The sequence below is a fragment of the Epinephelus lanceolatus genome, chromosome 23 (genome assembly GCF_041903045.1).
Source record: "Epinephelus lanceolatus isolate andai-2023 chromosome 23, ASM4190304v1, whole genome shotgun sequence".
Lineage (NCBI taxonomy): Eukaryota > Metazoa > Chordata > Actinopteri > Perciformes > Serranidae > Epinephelus > Epinephelus lanceolatus.
In genome coordinates, this window is record NC_135756.1 from 18,663,615 (window position 1) to 18,684,349 (window position 20,735).

The 20,735-nt window shown below is 41.1% G+C and overlaps 1 protein-coding gene and 1 long non-coding RNA gene across 3 annotated transcripts in view; one reads left to right on the forward strand and one right to left on the reverse strand.

Annotated features, from left to right (window-relative positions):
• The window catches only part of LOC117248981 (uncharacterized), a 146,731-nt gene that overhangs the window by 78,190 nt on the left and 47,806 nt on the right, over positions 1-20,735 (forward strand). For both annotated transcript variants that reach the window (XR_013490446.1, XR_004500949.2), the window contains exon 3: positions 19,251-19,389. This is a non-coding gene — a long non-coding RNA (uncharacterized LOC117248981). The remainder of the gene's footprint in view (positions 1-19,250; positions 19,390-20,735) is intronic.
• Positions 1-20,735, reverse strand: part of LOC117248979 (chemokine-like protein TAFA-2) — a 122,397-nt gene that overhangs the window by 51,657 nt on the left and 50,005 nt on the right. The window lies entirely within an intron of this gene.

A 20,735-nucleotide genomic window follows, 5' to 3' on the forward strand; every position in this document is an offset into this window, starting at 1 on the left:
TTTTCTAAAGTTTTGTCCAGGAACTTTTCAAAAAAAGGGGGGTTGATCAATGTACTGTAAGACAGAAATGTCTATTTAGGAGTTTAATTTATTTACTGTATTCAACAAAACCTAAATTGAAAAGAAAGACAACAGAGGAGCCATTTGGTTATGATTTATGTACATTTATAGCAGTCTATGATGGCAATAATGACCTAAAAAGTCCTCTAGAGGTGAGGAGGGTCATTGACTACAAGACCCATTAGCCATCGGGCCAGTTGCTGGCTATTGATTGGCTCTGAGACCCCAGTAGGAAAGGGAGGCACTCCCTTCAACACAGACCCTTGTTACCTATTGAATCTGAGACTGTCGGTGTGGATGCTCCAATTGGCTCAGGTGAAGTGTCAATTAAAAGGTCAGCGTTTAGCCACTATTTTGACACCAAGCTATCAGCAATATCTACATGCCTTCTGGGGATATTGTGGACAGTATGTGGAGAAATATGAACGTTTGAAATAATGCAGCAGCAGTTCATGGAGGATTATAGATGTAATAATGTGTTAGGAATAAAAATAGTGCGCTGGATAAAGATCGTCTGGACCTTTGGTTGCATGAGCAGGGTTTTTGTTGACATATCGATCTGTGAATTATCATAGCTCCTCAAAAATGAGTTATAACTGTTTGTTTTTTGTCTGACAGAAGAGTTTATTGAACCCGCTGTGGTGGTTGTATTTTGAAATGGTCTGCAACGATCGAACTGCAAGGGGCATTGCTTTTGAACAATAGGTCATATGAGTAAACCACTTAATCATCTCAAATACAGTAGTTGTTTACATATCATAAAAAATCTTATGAGGACCCGCAAAAGGGGGACATTAGATTGATTTAAATGATTTGAGAAAATACCAGGTTAAGACAGACATACACAGATTTTTTGCTGGACTTGCTCGGGTATCTGAAGCATGTAGTTGTGAATATTTTTAGGCCTCTGCACCAGCCACAGCCATGGCCAGGGGCATTATGTTTTTGGGTTATCTATACATATGTATGTATGTCCCAGTCTTGGGCAAGAACGTTACAGCATTATTATTACTTTTCTCTGTAATGCGTAGTGTAACACATTACTGATACAGTTTCAGTAATATTATTATAGTTACCCTGAAAACAAATAACTCGTCACAACATTACTTTTGTTGTCAACCCCCTACAGATTTGAAATCCAAAAATCACTTAATCACAATTACTTTTTGTAATTGCTGCACACACGCATCGCAAAGCAGCAAGCTCGCATGGAAGATGGAAATGCTCACTTTATTTAGATTTTTCAGGAGGAAAGATGACAAGAACATAGTTGTGAAATGTAAATTGTACGCAGGAGGTGGTACTAAGACTCTTTTCCACTCTGAAAAACACAGCCTCAAACTTCCTAAAACACCTACTACAGCACATTAATGTGAAGCTCGGTGAAATACACCCCACCAAAGATGAGCCCTGCTCGCCGTGGACGATGGCTGTAGCCCTACACTGTCTAAACAACTAAATCTGGATTTAAATCCAGACAACTGCAGCTACAAGGAACTAATGTAGCCTGTGGCTGTATATGTGGTGGATAAAATGCTGTCTTTCTCTACAATTGACTCTCCATCAAGGCAGAAGGCCATTTAAATGGTCTATAGTGCAAGGTCGAAAGTGCATTGTTTGTGCATTTAGGACATGTCACCTTTGCTAGTTAAAAAGCATCTGGGTGCAAAAACAAGGTGCAAGAAGCAAAGGGGCTGTGTTTAGTTCTTCATTTAACTAAACTTTTAGCCTCTGAAATAATCAGTGAAGTTACACTGCTGTTGATGCATAAATGTGCGCAGCATCTCTCTTAAAGGGGAGTCAGACAGCAGCTCTGCTCTGCTCTCTGCTATGTTCAGACTTTAAAGAACGTAATTAATATTATGCTCATAACAATGCATGTTTTCACCCAACTGCAACCCATCCACTTATCCATCTGTGTGTAACAAACAGAGTGTAAGTGCGATGTGATCCCGCCATACTATCTGAATAATTTACTCTTTAAATAGCAGGAAAATACTGCGCCATTCCAACTTTAGACCAGGTTTTACCGGTCAATTTAGCAATCACTTTCCGCTAACTTGAAATAACAACATGCGCCTGACTACATCTAATTTTAAGAACTCCACGCTCATGAGCGCACAGATTGATGCAAGTACATTTGCTGCTTACATACATGGGTATTGATGCCTCCAAGAATAACTTTTTTTCTCATTACTGTAACCCTGCTTTTTACAACCTGCCTGATCTACTTTGATATTCTATATTTCCCAGAGTGCTCATTGCTGCATGCTGGAAATATGTGACCACCATGTCATTTAGCCACTTATCCACAGAACAAGTAAATGGACCCAGCTGATCTTTTATGGTTTCATGGTGGATTTTTTCCATCACAAACATGGAGTAAAAACCTCCACAGAGGACAGCTTCATGACAACGGGGAATTCAAAGGTAGCTGGAGAGACATGTGGAAGGAGACTCACTTGAATGTTGAGTGTGATATCGATGAAATGGTGAAGTTTATATATATTTGCTCCAATGGACCTCAAATTGAACACTTAGGTACTTGTATTAGAGCAGTGGGTGCTAATGTTCACCTTCATGGTGACAGAGTTATAGCCACTGGTTAGCTGAAGAATTGGAGGCCGGGCTAAAATGGTGGCCAGTCGATGTTCCTCTGCAATTTTCAAGTGTTGTGTGTGTATGTGTTTGAGAGAGAGAAAAAAGGGTCATTGGTGACAGAGTGCAGGGCAGAGCACTACAGAATCATTTGTTGGGTGCTGTCTAAGGGTGCAGTTCTATAAATGACATCTCATTGTCCCTGAATGCGCTGTGTTGTCATTGGTGCAGCGGTGTGCTTGGCAGAGCGAGTCGCTGAAGATTTGTTACAGTTTGAGGCCATTTTACATCTTGACCTTGAAATGGAGGTCTTTAGTAACTTTGGAAAAACACAACAATAACTGCTGCATGAATCCAAACTACCTGCTGTTTAAGGTGTCACTATATTTTCTTATACAGTAAATGTGTGTTTAGCTGCTCTTAACAGAGCAAGGTGATTCAGCCTGTATCCAGTCTATCGAGGTCTGGTAATTTCTCTGCTGCGCAGGAAGTCATTTTTCCTGAACTGTTACAACTGTGTCATTCATATTAGAAAGATAATTCACGACATGACAGTTTCCTGCCACTTCAATGCCTATGGTTTGGGAGCCTTACAGTTGTTAAAAGAAACTAACGTGGAACACATATGGAAACTATAATCCTGTTCTCCTCACCAATTAATATCTTTATATTACAATAGCTCAGTCAGAAACACTTCAGTTAAAGATTTGACTAAACATTTGACATTTGCAGTATTATATTTGGCGGTATGGCTCTGTTCTGGGGCCTCTCTGTCTTTCCTTGGGCCTATGCAGAAAGCCTCTTCCATGTGCCTGCGTGGAAAGCACACCTCTCTGCCCTTCCATGTGCAAATGAGGAAAGCCTGAGGCAGAGAGAGAGCAAACCTAAGCCTGAAGCAGAGAGAACAAACCTCTCTGCCCTTCCATGTGCAAATGAGGAAAGCCTAAGGCAGGGAGAGCAGCAGCAAAGACCCACCAGGAACATAACAGAGCAGCATCAATGACAAACAGAAATGACATTGATAAGTCAGACACAGCATGAAAAGGAGGAGCTGGGGTGGAGGCAGGTTGCAAAGCAGCTTGCAGAGGAAGCAGCAACAGTAGGCAGGCCAGAGCAGTTTAAATAGGGCACCCTGAATGTGATTCACCAATTGGCTGCATAGAAAGGAATCATGTGATCTATCAGCTGACTCCCTTCCATCAGTCAGCTGCTCCATCAGTTGATTGGGCTGTTTGAGATCAGCTGATGTAGCTGGGACGTGAGCTGAGCTTGACATCGTGTCCTGCCTGAACTAACGTTATGCTCAATATTAAATGACCATGTATAATGAGCAAAGGGTCACTCGTAATGATGGTCCCACAGAGTATTATCTCCTGCTCATTTCTCTCAGCTCTATGAAGCATTTTAGCATCTTTAAGATCACTGTTTTGGTCTTTTGGCATTTTGAGACGCAGCGGGCTGCTGTTTTAAGTGAAAAAAGAAAATCCACTTTACACTACCTGCTCAGTAACAAATAGCAGACAAAGTTAACAACTTGCTGGTGAGCAAAGTGAAGCATGTAGCAGCTGAAGAACCAGACACAGTATTTTTCAGAAGTTTGTAAGGTCCAAACCAAAGCTCAAAGTAGAGTGAATTGGACTAACATATGTTGGCCTTAAACACAACTAGGGGTGGAACCAGTGTTGTAAACATTCAAGCTCAGCACAAACCTAGGTGGAACCTGAGATTTTCTATCCCATATACGGCAGCTATATGCCCTATTTTTCAAGCCTTTTGAGTTCATTTATCATTTATCATTATTTGAGAAAAAGATAACAGTTGCCAAGGGAAAAAAATGATCCTGTAGAGCCTACTTCTTATTCTCTATCTGCTTGTCTTCCAACTGTCTTCATGATTCTGAAAACATAACACAGCAAATGTTGAGGGAGACTAATTTTCACTCCTGCCACCTAAAATTAGGCAAAACAGTCTGATGTTCCTCCAACTCCGACTCCAAAAGTTGAGAAGTTTTGTGACACGCACATAAAAGCAGAATGCAGTGATTTGCAAATACTTTTTGACATAAAGTGGTGGCAGTACGTTTTCAACCCGTCAACGTCTTTTTCATCAAACATATTTCCAGTGCAGCGACTCACATGAAATTTAGACCAGACTTTGGTATCAGCTCAATAAAGCTACACAGATAAAGAAATCATAACATTTCAATCCATAAAAATGATGTGCAAAAACGTGGAACAACACAGTGGAAAAAGCGCTGAAGACGCTAACTGAAATTTATTTAATACTTTGAGAAACTTTTGTTTGCAATGCCAGCTTCAAGGCACTTCCTGTACAAAGAAACTAATAAGTCACAGTGTTTACATCTGGAAGATTTTTGGGGTCTGCTTGTAAATCTTGACAAAGAAATTTCACTTTCAAAACTTCAAACAATTGAGCATCACTAACTGACTCTATTAAGAGAAAAGGTGATGTTACACAGTGGTAAACATGCAACTGTCTGTCTGCAACTTTTTCAGAATGTGTTGCAGACATCAAATTCAAAATGAGTGTATATTTAGCAGTTTGAACATTTAATATATTGTCTTTGTGCAGTATTCAGTTAAATATATATGTCAAAAAGGATTTACAAATTATTGCATTTTGTTTTTATTTACAGTTTACACAGTGTCCTAACTTTTTTGGAATCAGGTTGTATTTTTCAGTTACATAACATTGAGGATTTGACTTGAACAGCATTACTAATTTTGAAACCTATTTTTGTTACTGTGCTGGAATAGAGTTCACAGAATGAATATTTAGCTGACAAATCTGCTACATTTGAATCCAGGCCATAATAATCTGGGCTGCTCTAACTGCAAATCAAGGATCTCCAACAATGCCAAATAAATGTGATCTTTAATACTCTGAATTGAATAGTAGGCAACACAAGAACATTGACTCAGTTACATTAGATTCCTTTGGGGAATAGCTTTCGGGCTAATGAGAAATATTTGGGGTCTGAGCCTCAGAAGCCACCCCTCATTCTGCCCCTGAACACGACACAAAATGAATACTAATATTGCTCTTTGTCTGCTGGATGTGTAATTAGGTAATTATTTGCTAATATGATCTGCATAACGACTTCACACAGAGATAGTATGTCAGTGTTGTAAAAACAATATCTAATTAAATCAATTAATACCACTTAGTTAAATTGGGAAATTAATTTAATCCACATACACATCAGCTAAATGCTTTGATGCATAGCTCCAACACATAGCTGCCCCTGAAATTACACTCAAGTATGGATTAAACAAGATACAATTCTGTATACACCTTTTCAGTCAGATTTATTAAGCCGTGCGTACGCCTGATCCATCCGTCCGTTTTCACCCGCTTATCCGGGGCCGAGTCTTAACGACAGTAGGCCAAGCAAAGCACCCCGGACATCCCTCTTCCCAGCAACACTTTCCAGCTCCTCCTGGGGGACCCCAAGGCGTTCCCAGGTCAGATACGATATTTAATCCCTCCAGCATGTTCTGGGTCTGCCCCGGGGCCTCCTACCAGTGGGCCATGCCCAGAACACCTCGAACAAGAGGCACCCAGGAGGCATCCTGATCAGATGCCCGAACCACCTCAACTGACCCCGATCAGGAGCAGCGGCTCTACTCTGAGCTCCCTCTAGATGTCCGAGCTCCTTACCCTATCTCTAAGGATGAGCCCAGCCAACCCACGGAGGAAACTCATCTCGGCCGCTTATATCCACAATGTCATACTCTCCGTCACTACCCAGAGCTCATGACCAGTTGGGACGTAGATGGACCAGTAAATTGAAAGCTTTGCCTTCCAGCTCAGCTCCCTCTTCACCACGACAGTCCGGTGCAGCACCTGCATCACCACAGATGCCGCACCAAACCGCCAATCCATCTCACGCTCCATTCTACCCTCACTCCTGAACAAGGCCCTGAGATACTTGAACTCCCTCGCTTAAGGCAGTTACTCTCTCCCGACCCGTGCACGAACCTCATTACCAAACCCACAATTCACTGTAAACGGATGTAGAAAAACCCTTAAACATCCTTTTCCATGTTGATACTTGTGCCCCTCCACTGCTTGTTAAACCTGTCAGTGAGAAATATGGTAGCCCAGCTTAACTGACTGTGTCACATCAGCGAGGTTCTCCAACGGTGCCAGAACATCTGTCATTTCCTACAGACGTGGTTCCACTAATTAATCATCTTAAAATATAGGTATGAATCTGTATGTGACTGTGAGAATGATGTGATGTGATCTATCTATCACATTTCTGCAAATCATCTTCGCAGTAAAATCTCAATCATCATTGTTAGTAATTGTCAGAAGGATGATGACTCATTCATAGCACTCATGTTAAAACTGACTTTACAAAAAGCTTCACTGTATGAAATTAAAATAATCACTAACAAGGAGATATAACATAAAAAGTGATTAAATTAATCACTCAAATAATTTAAAATTAACTTTATAAATGCGCCTTATGTTGACATGTTACAGAACGCTGTGCAGCCTACAAAAATAATAACACAATCAGTGGAGCTGGCATCATTTCATCTATCTCAGCTAAAACTGTGTGTACGCCTTGTCTGAAGAATGTGTAAGGTACGCACATTCTTAAAGTTTATGCGTCAGGAAAGGTGTATGCATGTTTTTTGTGCATACACATAGTTTATGCATCTGACCTCAGCTCTGTACTTAAAGAGGCAACAGATAGCATATTTTCCTAAATATATCATTATGAAAATAATGTGGGTTGCACAGGGTAGTGGCCACAGTAAAATCAGACTATCAGAGTTTACATAGCTTACTTAGTGGCTTTGCAATCTTTGCAATAAGTTTCCGGTGCCGAAATTTCGCGGAAAAAATCTACTTTACGGCAGGAAACGCTTTATGTATTGCAAAACTGGTCGTTCAGCAATCAGGGACTGGAGCGGGTCCTTATAAGGATTTGGGCATGAGATAGTTGAGTCACGAGCACAATGGCAGACAGACAAAGTTTGGAGACAAGTGAAAAACGGCCTAGCAAAAGAAAAGGAGCTCCTCTGTCTGAGGAGGCAAAGAAGAGCAAAAAGGAGAGTGATAAAAGAAGAGGAAAAACAAGAGTAAACCTCAGTCAGGCGTTCAAGAGATGGAGGGAGCTCCGTGACCAAAGAGGCTTCAAAACCGATGCCCAGCTAGCTTTCTTTCTAATGGATCAGTAAGTAACACGGCTAAATGTTAGCTAGACGAGAGAGGACTGTACTGTACTGTACTGGCTGCTAGTTCATTCCTAGCTGGGACCGGCTAGTGAGTGTTGGTCGGCTGACATCCTTGTTGCCATTCTACGGCAGCCCTCGGACAGTGATACCCCCCTCCCTTCCTTCTGTTCTCTTCTCACGGAGGCAGCTATCAATGGACATCGCCCAGCTAAGTTACGCCCAGCTAAGTGAACACTGAATTTTGTTTCCCATTCAATTTGAGCTCCAACCGGCCGCATCGTTTCCATACGGTACCGTTTATTCTAGAATCGGGACTGTTTACATGTGCATATTGGTATAATTCCACTGTGTCTACTGTTGTTTGTACTGATACTATACATATTGGTATAATTTACTGTGAGTTGTTTGTACTGGTACTGTGCATTCTGGTATAATTATTTGCATTGCTATTTGTTTTTATCATCAGATAAATCTGATAATTGTTGCTCGGTCTCTTTACTCATTTATTACCTCCGCCAAGTCAAGTTTCAAGTTTATTTATATAGCACATTTCATGCGACAAGCGCAGACTCAATGTGCTTAAAAAACAGAAACAAAGGTACATTGTACATGACAAAACATAAACATTATGATAAGAGTGACTAACATTTATAAAAACACACAAGATGTAATCAAAGGTGTTGGTTAAACAAGATAAGAGGATATCTTTCTTATCACGGTTAAAAACAGGAGATAATAACAATAATAATACTAATTCAGTAAACCTAATTAAAGGCTTGTGAGAATAGATATGACTTAAGTTTGCTTTTAAAAGAAGACACTGAAGTAGCAAACCGTAGTTCAATTGGCAACGAATTCCAGAGAGTGGGACCATAATGACTGAAGGCACCAAAACCTGAATTGGAGTTGATTCTGGGTATTGTGAGGAGACCTTTGTTTGATGATCTAAGGGATCTCTCTGGTACGTACTCAGTGACCATGAAATGTAGGAGGGAGCTAACCGATTAAAACATTTATAAACATTAAGAAGAACTTTAAAATCAATTCTTTGTTTTACTGGGAGCCAGTGTAGTGATGATAAAATCGGGGTAATATGGTCAGACCTTTTGATTTTTGTTAGTACCCTAGCAGCTGCATTATGAATAAGCTGAATAAGTTTGTTTAATGTTTGTTTTGGCAGTCCAGCAAAGGAGGTTATGTTTTCGCCGGCGTTGGTCTGTTTGTTTGTCTGCAAAATAACTCTAACTAAGTTCTGAATGGATTTTGATGAAATTTTCAGGAAAGGTTGATAATGGCACAAGGAACAGATGATAATTTTGGTGGTGATCGGTTGAAGCGAAGTGGATAAAATAATAAAATGGCGGGAAATTCGAGCTGCTTGGTGGAGGTCTGCGCTCTCCGAGTGCTTTTCTAGTTTAGTAGAGTGTCCACACACCTTCTGATTCTACATATACATAGAGGTATACCGGTGGCTTTACAGCCTACATTTTACTGATCATCTCTGATCTCCACGGTCAATTTGGTCGTTGCGACAGTGCGAAACCACTGACGCTAGGTGGCGCCAAGATAAAAAAAAAACTTATCCTATCTGTTGCCTCTTTAATTCAAAGACATGGGATTGATATAGATCTGCTTATCTCGCTATCAAAAAGAAAACATATGGACTTATTTCCCATAAAGTTTAACTTTGCCTTTATGTGTGATCAGCTCTGAATATTCCCTCCCATCAGGCCAGAACAATAAAGTTAACTCTCTTGGTAATAATTTCTTTGGTTTACTATTATTACAGGTTTTATTTGCTCATTCTATACGTTTAAATAGTGGAGCTTTTATTGCCACTGGGGACGTTATATTGCAGGTTTTAACAAAGATTCAAATGGGTGTTTTGGAAGGAAACAAACTAAAGAAACAGTCTGCAGTGGCTGGAAGTTTTAATTGTTGATTTTAGTGTGAAAATATTTCATGTATAATGTATACATTTAGTCACAGAATATGCCCCGAAGTGAAACACATAATGTATGCAGATGGTTGCCATAAGCATGAAACATGAACTACACATTGTAGCTTGGAGGATAGCAGATGAAAAACAAATACTAATAAACCGAAGCCTAAATGAAATGTGTAATTATCTTCTGATTGTCTGCAGCGCTTTATATCTCCTCCATTTGCCAGCAGAGACGAAGCGCTTTCCTGTCAAGAGTACATTGCGCTGCACTTGAGGACACTTTCAAATGCAAATGAACACCTTTAGTGAGGAATAATGCATATTCTTTTCACTGGTGCCACCTCTGTAGTTCTCCTGGATTTGTGTGCTCAAATTTATCCAGAGATTGGACTTTTATCCCTTTGTTATGAGTTGGCTCTGTTGTGCGGCGGATAAGCCGGCGGTGTAGATCATCGGATTTCCTTTCAAGAGTACAAAGTGAATTTGTTTAAAACTGAATGAAGCAAGAAATCCCCATCTCTGACCACAAACTCTAATCGTCTCAGTTGTTTCGTCCTGCCCTCCCACTCCCTTCCTCTCCGTAAGAAAAAAAAAACAAAATTGAATGCCGGCAGACCAATGAGCCTGCTTTAAAAAGACTCCACTCGAGGCTTGACCTTGGTGAGCGGACACATTGACTGGCTTTTAAAAGACTCCTACACTCACAAAGATGAAAACACCTCACTGTAACAAGCACAGCAAATTCCCAGCGCAATTAAATCAAAAGATGCATTTTTATACAGCAGTAATGTTGCCAACCTTATTTCTGGTGTAGCAGTAATGCCCCTGCACTTTAACCACCTCAACACACCCCTCCAGTTATACATTACAATTTCCTTACCTGTGATTTTATTCTTATAATACATTTACTTTCTTTAGCAATGTTTTCCATTAGGGTACACTTAACAATAAAAACTAAATAAACATTATTAACCAGGTCCAGTTTTCACTGAAGGTTTTTTAACTGCCAGAAAGAAACAAAATGAATGGAAAAGTTTTGACAGGCCAAAGTGCAGCACTGCCCAGAGTCTACTTTCACTTTATTGCTATCGATGGAGAAATAATAACATATGGTTTACTGTTGCCTAGAGACACACTGAACAACCCCTGAGCTTGACACGTAGCCCAATATTTTTTTTTTCTCCTGCACTGACAGTGAGACGGAGCAATACATCAAAAAAGTTTCAGGTTATGTTCCCTTCTGTTACGTTCCCTTCTTCGGCTCCTGGCGGCCATATTGGGGCTTTCTCCTCTTAACAGCTGATTAGCATGATGACTAACATGTCTATTAACTTGGGTCATTCTACACTTAAATGTAAAGCATGCTATAGCAGTTTATTTTAGCATTAAGTGCAAAGGAAATGGATGAACTCTATCTTTTTGTGCTTACAGGACTACATGTGAATTGCCAGGGGCGATGGGGGCTGTTACCTCTCTCTGCTTTTGATATCCCGTCTTTGTGTTCATCCTTTTCAATCCCAGAAATAGATTAATGCATCATGAATTCCTGCCAGTACATTGTGCAAGTTGATAAGCAATACTAGCTATTTTAGAAAGACATTAAGGATCAGAGTTTCAAGTGGCTTCACACTGGGGATGATACAGAATATTTGTTGACATCATGTTCTGAGGAGACGAAGTTGGACTGTTTATGGTAGTTATCCATAGTAGTTCTTTTCAACATATAGGCTAAATACAGCATCTGTTCCTGTCTCTAACTGGAGTCAGCACATTGTCAAGCCACAATTATGCACGGCAGATCCGCTGGGTGCATTTTGTGCAACCAGTATCAGATTGTTGTATAGTAACCACGGGTCATTGCATGTTTATGCACACACGAAACACATATTTTGATAAATTATGGTACACATTTTTTCCCCACAAAAACAGAGAGTGACACATTAAAAACAGTTCACACAGCTTTGCTAAAAATTGTGAAAAACTTTAAACTTCTTGCTCCATTTTAGCCCTTCTTAAACAGGAATTGTGCAAATTTGCAGGAAAGCCCAATCAGTCTTTCAGCATTGGCAGTATAAAAACAAAATCAATTCCTTGTCTCCCCAGTTGCTCATCTTTATAGTGTCTGTCTGGTTTGCATTTCCCAATTGCTATTAGCTGCTCGTTAATTCCTGCTATCAGCTGTTCCCTGTTTATCCACCGCCAGCGGGTCGCATGTACGGCGTCATCAACAGCTCCTCCCGCAAGTCTTCAACAGCCCCTCCCGTTGCGGAAGGCCACCTCGGTCTGTTTAAACTAAAAGGGCTCTGCCAATATGACTACCCTACGAGGCGGAAAATTAGGCACCTCAGATCAACTTGCCAATCCGGCTCTGTGTGTCTAAACGCTCGCAGCTTGCCGGGAAAACGGCCCAACATTCACAGAAAATCTGGCAGTGTAAAAGGGGCTTTTAACTCCCTCAAGACTGTCTGTTCCTATCAGTCTTTCAACCAGGACTCCATCCTAAGAGTGTATCCTAATAGAAACAGTTCAGATGATATCCTACGAAAATGCACACACAACGGTTCATATGACATCCTTCGAATTAGTGCCATAGTTACATAATCAACATAAAGCTCCTGTGGCTAAGTTTAGGAAAAGAAACATGGCGAGGACGAAACGTGAACCAAATGACTCAACGTTCACATGGTTCTGAACACCACTCTCCTGGGGAAAGTACTGTGTTCTGTGACCCATCCACCACCCCAACCTTCCTCCTAACTTGGCCGCGTGAGACTGCTTCCTTCTTTACCCTCCACTACACGTTGATCATGTGATCACAGCCTTCCCAAATATGTGAGTTATGCACAAATTTATCTCATATCATTATGTGGGATATGTATGAATTTTGGTGCACTACTTTTATAGATAAATTTGCAAACATTGCACGAGAACAGCCTGTTTCTAAACACCGGGTAACCAGGTTAGGGGAGCCTGGCCACAACATTACCAAAAGTGCTTTTGGCACGTTCCCAGTGCCCTGGGCGGGGTGCATTTGGCTGCTATCTTGCCACATCGCTGGGTTCATGAGCCTGCATTGTACTCTTGTGCACACCGAGCAGCAACTAGACATCAACTGGTGGAGTTAAGAGATAAAGGCAGACACTCTGTGCAGAAAAAGTCCTTACAGCTGTTGATTGTGAGGACAGACAGTATGGACATCTGGTAATCAATCATAACATGACAAATAAATCCCCCTCTGTTTTTTTTAACAAATCACACACTGTCACAGGATATACTGTAGGAATATGCTAACAGCTAACTGCAGCTTCATTCAAAATGTTACCAACAATTTCAAATTAGAAAACTAAACAAATATGAAGTGAATTGTTATTTTCAATATTATTTCTATATTTAGCACCCTGACTTATTGAGTAGTGCAGGCTGTTCTCATGCACTGTTACGTTTGCCTAGATAAAGTAATGCACCAAAATTTGTACAAATTCCACGAAATGATGAGACAGTAATTCATAACCCACATACTTTGGAAGGCTACAATCACTTGGCTAATGCGCTGAGACAGGAATAAAGAAGAAAATGCTCCCAAGCAGTCCAGATAGAGGTAGGTTGGGGCAGTGGATGGGTCACAAAACACAGAACTTTCTTTGAGACTTTACCCAGGAGACTGGTGTTGGCAACTGGATAAACTTTGAGGGAACTTTGAGGTACGTCGTCATCATGTTTTTTTTTTCATAACCCTTAACACATTAACTTTAATTACAGAAACCTAACCTCCGTATCTTTACATTAATTACCTAACTTTGCGTTATGGACATAATATCAGTCATGGGGCTCTAATTCCTAAGATATCATACAAACTGTTGTGTGTGCATTCTCATAGGAAATCATGCTAACCGTTGTATGAGGATACCTTGAGTAGTGAGGAGCTCCTCTGTTACAGTACACATAAAAAATAGGAATTCTGACTACAAATGATGGCGTTATTTTGTGTATGTCATTTAACCATTTTTTTGATTGAAAGTACCTACTCAAAACCTAGAATTAGTAGGTACTTAGTAAGTCAAAGTTAGTGTTAGCAAGTCAACAATAGGCTGTTTTTTTTAACAGCTAATTTAGGCTGTTGGTCAGTTAGCAGGTAACAGTTGACTTAGGTTACTCAGGATTGACTCAGGATTGTTGGTTACTGTATTTAAATAGCCCTTCTCTGTGTACTCCAGCTTCCTCCCACAGTCCAAACACATGCAGGTTAACTGGTGACTCTAAATTGTCCGTAGGTGTGAACGTGAGTGTGAATGGTTGTCTGTCTCTATGTGTCAGCCCTGTGATAGTCTGGTGACCTGTCCAGGGTGTACCCTGCCTCTCGCCCAATGGGCTTCAGCCCCCCACGACCCCCAACAGGATAAGTGGTTATGGAAAATGAATGAACTAATGTATTTAAATATGCACGTGAAAGTGAAAGCCAGCCCCAGATTTACTCTCATCTGGCCTTTATTCTCAATGTATTTGTGTTTTTTTCGGTACTTTGTCTCTTTATAAACTCTGACCTCGCCTGAGCACTGTGGGGGTACACGTCCATAAACATCCTGAACACAGTAAATGAGTAGAAAATTAGAAAAAACAGGCAGAGTTTCTGCAGAGGAATACACCTCCACACACTTGTAGTGAGTCATAAGTGATGACTGAGAGGGATAACTTCTGTATGAGTCTAAACTTTGTATTTTAGGAAAATCCTGCATAGTTGTATGTATTAGTAGTAAGTATGTAGTAGTAGTATTAAACTCAGGTTGTATTTGGAGTACAAGCGAGGATGATGGTTTTTACTTGTATATGATTACCTACATTCTGAAATAAAGTTACCTCACCTTACTTAGCAGTTAATGTTCAGCACAGACACACTACGAGCTACCTCTCCGTTTTAGTTGTCAGATATAATTAACTTACAGACTTTCCTACGCAGATTTTCCATGACAGAGAGAGACTTGGCTGGTGGCAGATTTCTGATGTCTCTACAAATTCTGTGTTTGTATGCACAGGCAGGTGACAGCTTAACAAAGATTTAGACTGACTACTGTATTCTGTTTGACAAGAGCTGAAGCCCGAACACTGGCACTAACAGACAGTACATAAAAGGATATTTCTCTGCCTAATAGCACTGAGATTTCTCAGTGAAAATTCAACCTGAAAGAAACAAATTGAGTGCATCAAACATCTACAATTTGTAAAGCATCAAAAGGAAAAGATAAGTATCTTAAGTATCTGCAAGTAGATCCTGGTTCTGACCTCTTTTCTCATTGTTGTCCCATTTGTGTCACTTATTTTGCTGCTTTGATGGGCTTACACAAAGCCACAATACTTTTCATTAGCGAGTAAATGCCTCCGTCGTCCTTGGCCTACTAATATTAAATGCCGTTTGCAGAGAAAAAAAAAACAAAAAACGGCAGTATTTATCCTTCACCTGCTTTCTGCACAATGTCGAGTTTTTAAGGTGGTTGTAACTAAAATTTCTGAAGTTTGTCAACCTTCAAGTACACATTTTAAAAGGCTTTTAATTTTTTGCCCAATTTGCCCAAAACTCAAGTATCTTGATATGAATAGCACTCCACATTAAGTATGTTTTAGTCCACTTTTTGCATTAAAGCCTGGACTTTATGTTCCAAACACAGCCTCATTTGGAGGAGGTCATTAGCTAGAAACTCTGCAGTAACATCTGAACTATATGTCATCTTCTCAGTTTGTGGTGGGTGGAGGTGGTGAAGAAGTTCCACCATCGCTGGAGAGTTCAGGGTGCTATCTGACACAGGCTTTCCAAAAGTTTTCTTTAGAATAGCCCTGTTGGTCAAATACAGGAAGGGCAAAATCCAAAGTTAAAGATCCCCTCCAGACATGTTTGGCAGACATAACTGCTGGACACAAAATGTTTCCTACTGCACTGAAAATCATTTGGTATAGGGCCACTGGAGACCTTAAATTCCCACATGCCACTTATGTAAGTTTTATACTGTGTTATGCCTGACTTCCAAACTAGTTGTGATGTCATAAATCCTGCTCCTGATGGACAAGTCAGGGTTTTCGCCAGTGTATGGTGCCCATAAGCCTAATCATAAGGAAATTTTCAAAACCGTATTTTAAGATGTTTTTTAAACTACAATAGAGGAGAGACTAAAGAAAAACACCCTGCTATAGTTACAATGAAAGGGGATGAAAATGAAACTGACTGTGCACACACACACATACAGCACAGAGCCATCTAGGGCTGCCCCCGACTAAGAATTGCCCTAGTTGACCATTAGTCGTTATTTAGGACCATTAGTCGACTAGTCGCCCGCATGTTTACGATATTAATTTAATTATTAACACAATGGTTTGAGTTGAAGGTGTGAGAAAGAATAGTATCAGTAACATTGTTAACACTGTGCTACATTACAGAGAAATACAAAACCGTACTAATGAACCTTCATTAATATAGGCCTATATTTTATCTACAAGTGCACGTCACACACTGAGCGAGCCGCCTGTTAATGACGCTGTGGGCTAATGGGCATGTAGCTACTTCCATGTTTCAGATGATACGTCATGTTTGTAGTCGTCCAATGAAGATGAGTCTGGGTTCGTCCTTCACCTTCTCAAAATGATCCCACACTTTGGATTTCCTGCCCGACATGTTAGTAACTAGCCTGTGGAATAACCGCAGGTACCAGCCCTGGAAATTAACCTGACTCCTGTCTGACTGCTGAGCGTGGACACTTCCTGTGTCTGTCCTTTCAAATTAAATTCCCACATGGTCCAGTCATATAGGTTTTGATTTATTTTGACAAGGTGCAGCTCCTGATAGAGTTTCACCTTTGTTTGTTTTTGTTTTTTTCTGCAATTAAGCCACCAATTAAATCTTGCCGACTAATGACCTTGCTGGTCGACTAACATTTGGTCAGCTATCAGGGGGCAGCCCTAGAGCATATGCGTATGCATACGAGACCAAATTCTACTCTTTACACTTAAAATAATAATAATGTAACTTAGCTGCATTGTTACCATCAAAGTAAAAACAAAGTCTGGCCCCTGCCAAAAAAGAAACTTGACAGCACTGGCATAGCGTTACCAGCCACGTCAAAAGTTACCTGCCACCTGGGCTAATGACTTTTCTGGGGGGAACCCTGCAAGTGTCGGAAAACATCCAATGTTGGGTCATCAGTGAGCGTCTGTTGCCCTAGTTTTTTATGGTGTGTCTGGCACCGTTTGCACTTGTCAGCCCCTTGTTGGCTTTTTGTCAGTTGATTCAGCATGTTGAATCAGACGGAGCCTGTCGGTGAGAGAAATCCCTCTGATTGGCAGTTAAGCATAGTGCACAAGAAGAGAAACGGAAGTGAGGAAAGTAAACAACTAAAGTCACGAGGGAGTGAGAGCGAAACTAACTTGTTTTATGAGTATGTTTATACGTGTTTTTTTTAGTCACTGAGCTCTTTGGCAGAAACAGCTTGTAATTGTTTGTGTGCTTGCTGCCGCACAGTAAATATCACTGGTTCTTTCCACATCAGGTTGCGTTGTGAATGTGCTCACTGGCTTACTTGTGTCTTGAATCCAGTTGATGTTCTGGTTTTCCTTTTTGAATAATGAAAACAGACTACCACCGCCTGCTGGTATGGAGTTACTTCCTCTCACACAGGCACAAAATGTAGGTGCCAGCTGGCCATTGGCTGCAGTCTTTTCGGTTTGTTCAAGTGCAGGTTTTTGGCTGAGACACAGGCAACGTGAGGCAACCCAACAGTCAGCCTTCGACACCACTAGTCCTTTTAAGTCAGTTTGGTGTTTGTGGGCCTTTACTCTGAGATTTGAGGTGAGCACAGAGAAACCATTCAGCAGATAAATGTAAAGTCAGTGTATCAAACTCTGCACGAACATTATTCTGCACCGTGAAGGTCAAACATCCAAATCTAGTAACAAGAGAGAAACACATTTTTGATTGGAGAGGGACTTTTAGGGGAAGTTCCTGCTCGTTTCAGACACTTTAAGGCTCCTAACTCTGGCGCATTTTCCATAAATATCCCGCCTGCAAAGCAGCTTTAGTAGTAAACCATAATGTGTTTTTACTTTCGTGCCAGTAATCATTTTAAAAGATTCAATTTTCACTTTCCCTCAGTTGTATGAAGATGCTGCCTTGAAATGCACAAGGCAAGTGTGTAATCCACAGTATCACACAGATTGCAGGGCGGGCGGAGGGAGTGTTACTAAACCATAAAAAGCTGGACTTTCCCTCTCTGTTTCTGCAGCTGGATTCGATACAGGGATTACCCCCCCCTCCTCCTTCTCCTTTCCCCTCCATCTCTATCTCACTCTTTACTTGGACCGTGACAGAGACTGTCACCTCGGACGGCTGCAGGGAGCCGATTGCTCCATCGCAGAACAAACATCGCTCATTCGCCAAAACACAGATGTTCCCTCCTGACAGCTGAGGAGGGAAGCTCTCAACCCTGTCACGGCAAACAACGGAGTTTGCCCACTCTTTGTCACGCGCGCTGTGAAGCATCCGCCACAAATCCTGCTCAGTTCACTTCATAAACAAGACAAGACAGCTGTCAGGGCCACATTGATGTATGAACTTAGGACTATAAAAGGAGCCTCACTTTCGCGCATTGTCCTGACGACTTGCTAATCAAATCATTACACACCAGCCTGCAGCGGCATCGAGCTGCTCCGCCGCGTGATTCACAATCCAAATTCTGTCAAAAGAGACCATAAGTGGCTCGGCTCACTCCTCAGGCCTTCATGCTCACTTCTGATTTGCTGCTCATATCTGATTATGTTTGGATGACTGCTCATATCAATTCAAGGATGTAATCCATATCGCAAACCGAGGACCTGACAGTTCAGTGAAATATCCACATGCAATACATACGTCTGTCTCACCCGCTTGTTTCTAACAGATTTCAGTTCAGCATTTCTCACTGATTTTTGCCAGTCTCTTCTAATCATCAATCAAACTTCACTTTTTTATCAGTTATAATGACTTTGCGAGATCTTCTGTGGATTTGCGCAAACAAAAATCAACTGATTCTCTCTGCTGAACACTGACGTCTCAAAGCTTTTCACTGCTCACGCTGATTATAAGCTGTAATCACTGACTCACATGCAGGGCTGCAAACTTGTCACCCTTCAGCGAAAAATCCATGTTTTGAATCCCAAATAGGTAATTTGTGTGATTCATGTAGTTCTGATAGGCAGTCAGCGAGGACAAAGTCACAGGGTGAATGAGGCACATGAGGTCAGTTGGCGTGTAACTAAAATAAGACAACTTCGTTACAAAATCTCATCCATATGACACATTAATGTAATGACCATATTTTATCTGCATCAACTTCAAGGTGAAATGACTAGCTATGGCTATCGCAATGAATGCAGTCTTTAACGTGTGGTAAAACATTTGTCACTGTCTCTTTTTATAGTCACAGTGGAGGAGGGGCGGGACGAATACCACAAAGACCAACCGTCACTAAACAACGATAACAGTGGAGGGGGATTTGATAGTGAACCCACACAGACCGATGGGTACATCCTCTGTGCTTCAGTCCTTCCTCCACCCAGGTAATGTACTCTACCTTATGCTGACATTTTACCTCTGCAGATATTCTGTGTCATAGCAACCAGACTCAATTTGTTTTAAAATGTGTCATCTTTGCCATTTAAAAAGCAACAATATACCTCATACTTGCCTGATGATAAAGCTTGTTTTTAAGCTCTAAAATGAGGATAAATTAAGTAATTTGCAAAAGCAGCAAAAAATTGAGCGATTAGCTTTGTCGCCTCACGGCAAGAGGGTTCCTGGTTCGAACCCCAGGGTGGGGTATTCGAAATCTGTTGGGAGTTCGCATGTTCTCCCCATGTCAGTGTGGGTTTTCTCTTGGTACTCCAGCTTCCTCCCACAGTCCAAAGACATGCAGGTTAATTGGTGACTCTAAATTGCCCATAGGTGTGAATGTGAGTGTGAATGGTTGTCTGTCTCTATGTGTCAGCCCTGTGATAGTCTGGTGACCTGTCCAGGGTGTACCCCGCCTCTCACCCAATGTCAGCTGGGATAGACTCCAGCTCCCCCACAACCCCTAACGGGAGAAGCGGTTACGGAAAATGAATGAATGGGCCCAAACCGATGGTAAAACCACATATTGCGCAATTGAGCCACTCCTGATCATAGTATGGGAAATTTCATCCCCGCACTACCCTACATATGACTGTCAATAATAGTATTATATTCTTTGACTGACCCTCACTGTCCACAGTCACTATGGTTACATTTCATTTATCTAGCGCACTGCTCGGCTCGATTATCAGTGGCACTGGATGTGAACCACGGAAGAGAATTTCGTGCTTACTGAAGAGAGGGTCTGCAAGTCTGCGGCAGCACATTGCTGTGGTAAATCAGCGCAAATTTACAGAGAGATTACAGTACAGCAACGCCACTAAAATGAGCTGCAGCATTTGCCATAGGTGCTCGACCAGTGGCACTGGTGGAGAAAGTATTCCCATCCTCCACTGCATTCAAAACTTTGTTTAAACTGCAGTAAAATGTTCCTTATCAGTGTTTTACTATTAAATATGATGTTTTTGAATCAGTATTACCGCTGCATTAATGTGTAAGTTAAATTTTACGCCTGTAGATGTTTATGGATGCGCTAATTTTAACTTCTTAATGTATTGTTAGGTTGTTAAATCTACAGCAGTAGATCTTAGGATCATCATGTGTTTGTCCTGTGAGAACCATGTGTCTCTAAAAAGTCAACTGTTCATGGAGTCAGAAGAACAGCCCTGTTTTCACCTTTGTGACGATGCATTTTCCAGCTGATTTAAGAGGGTTTCAGAGTTTATTTTAAGGAAGAGGAGACTTTTCTCATCACATAAAGGAACCCTTCATCCTTCAATTTATCCCAAACATC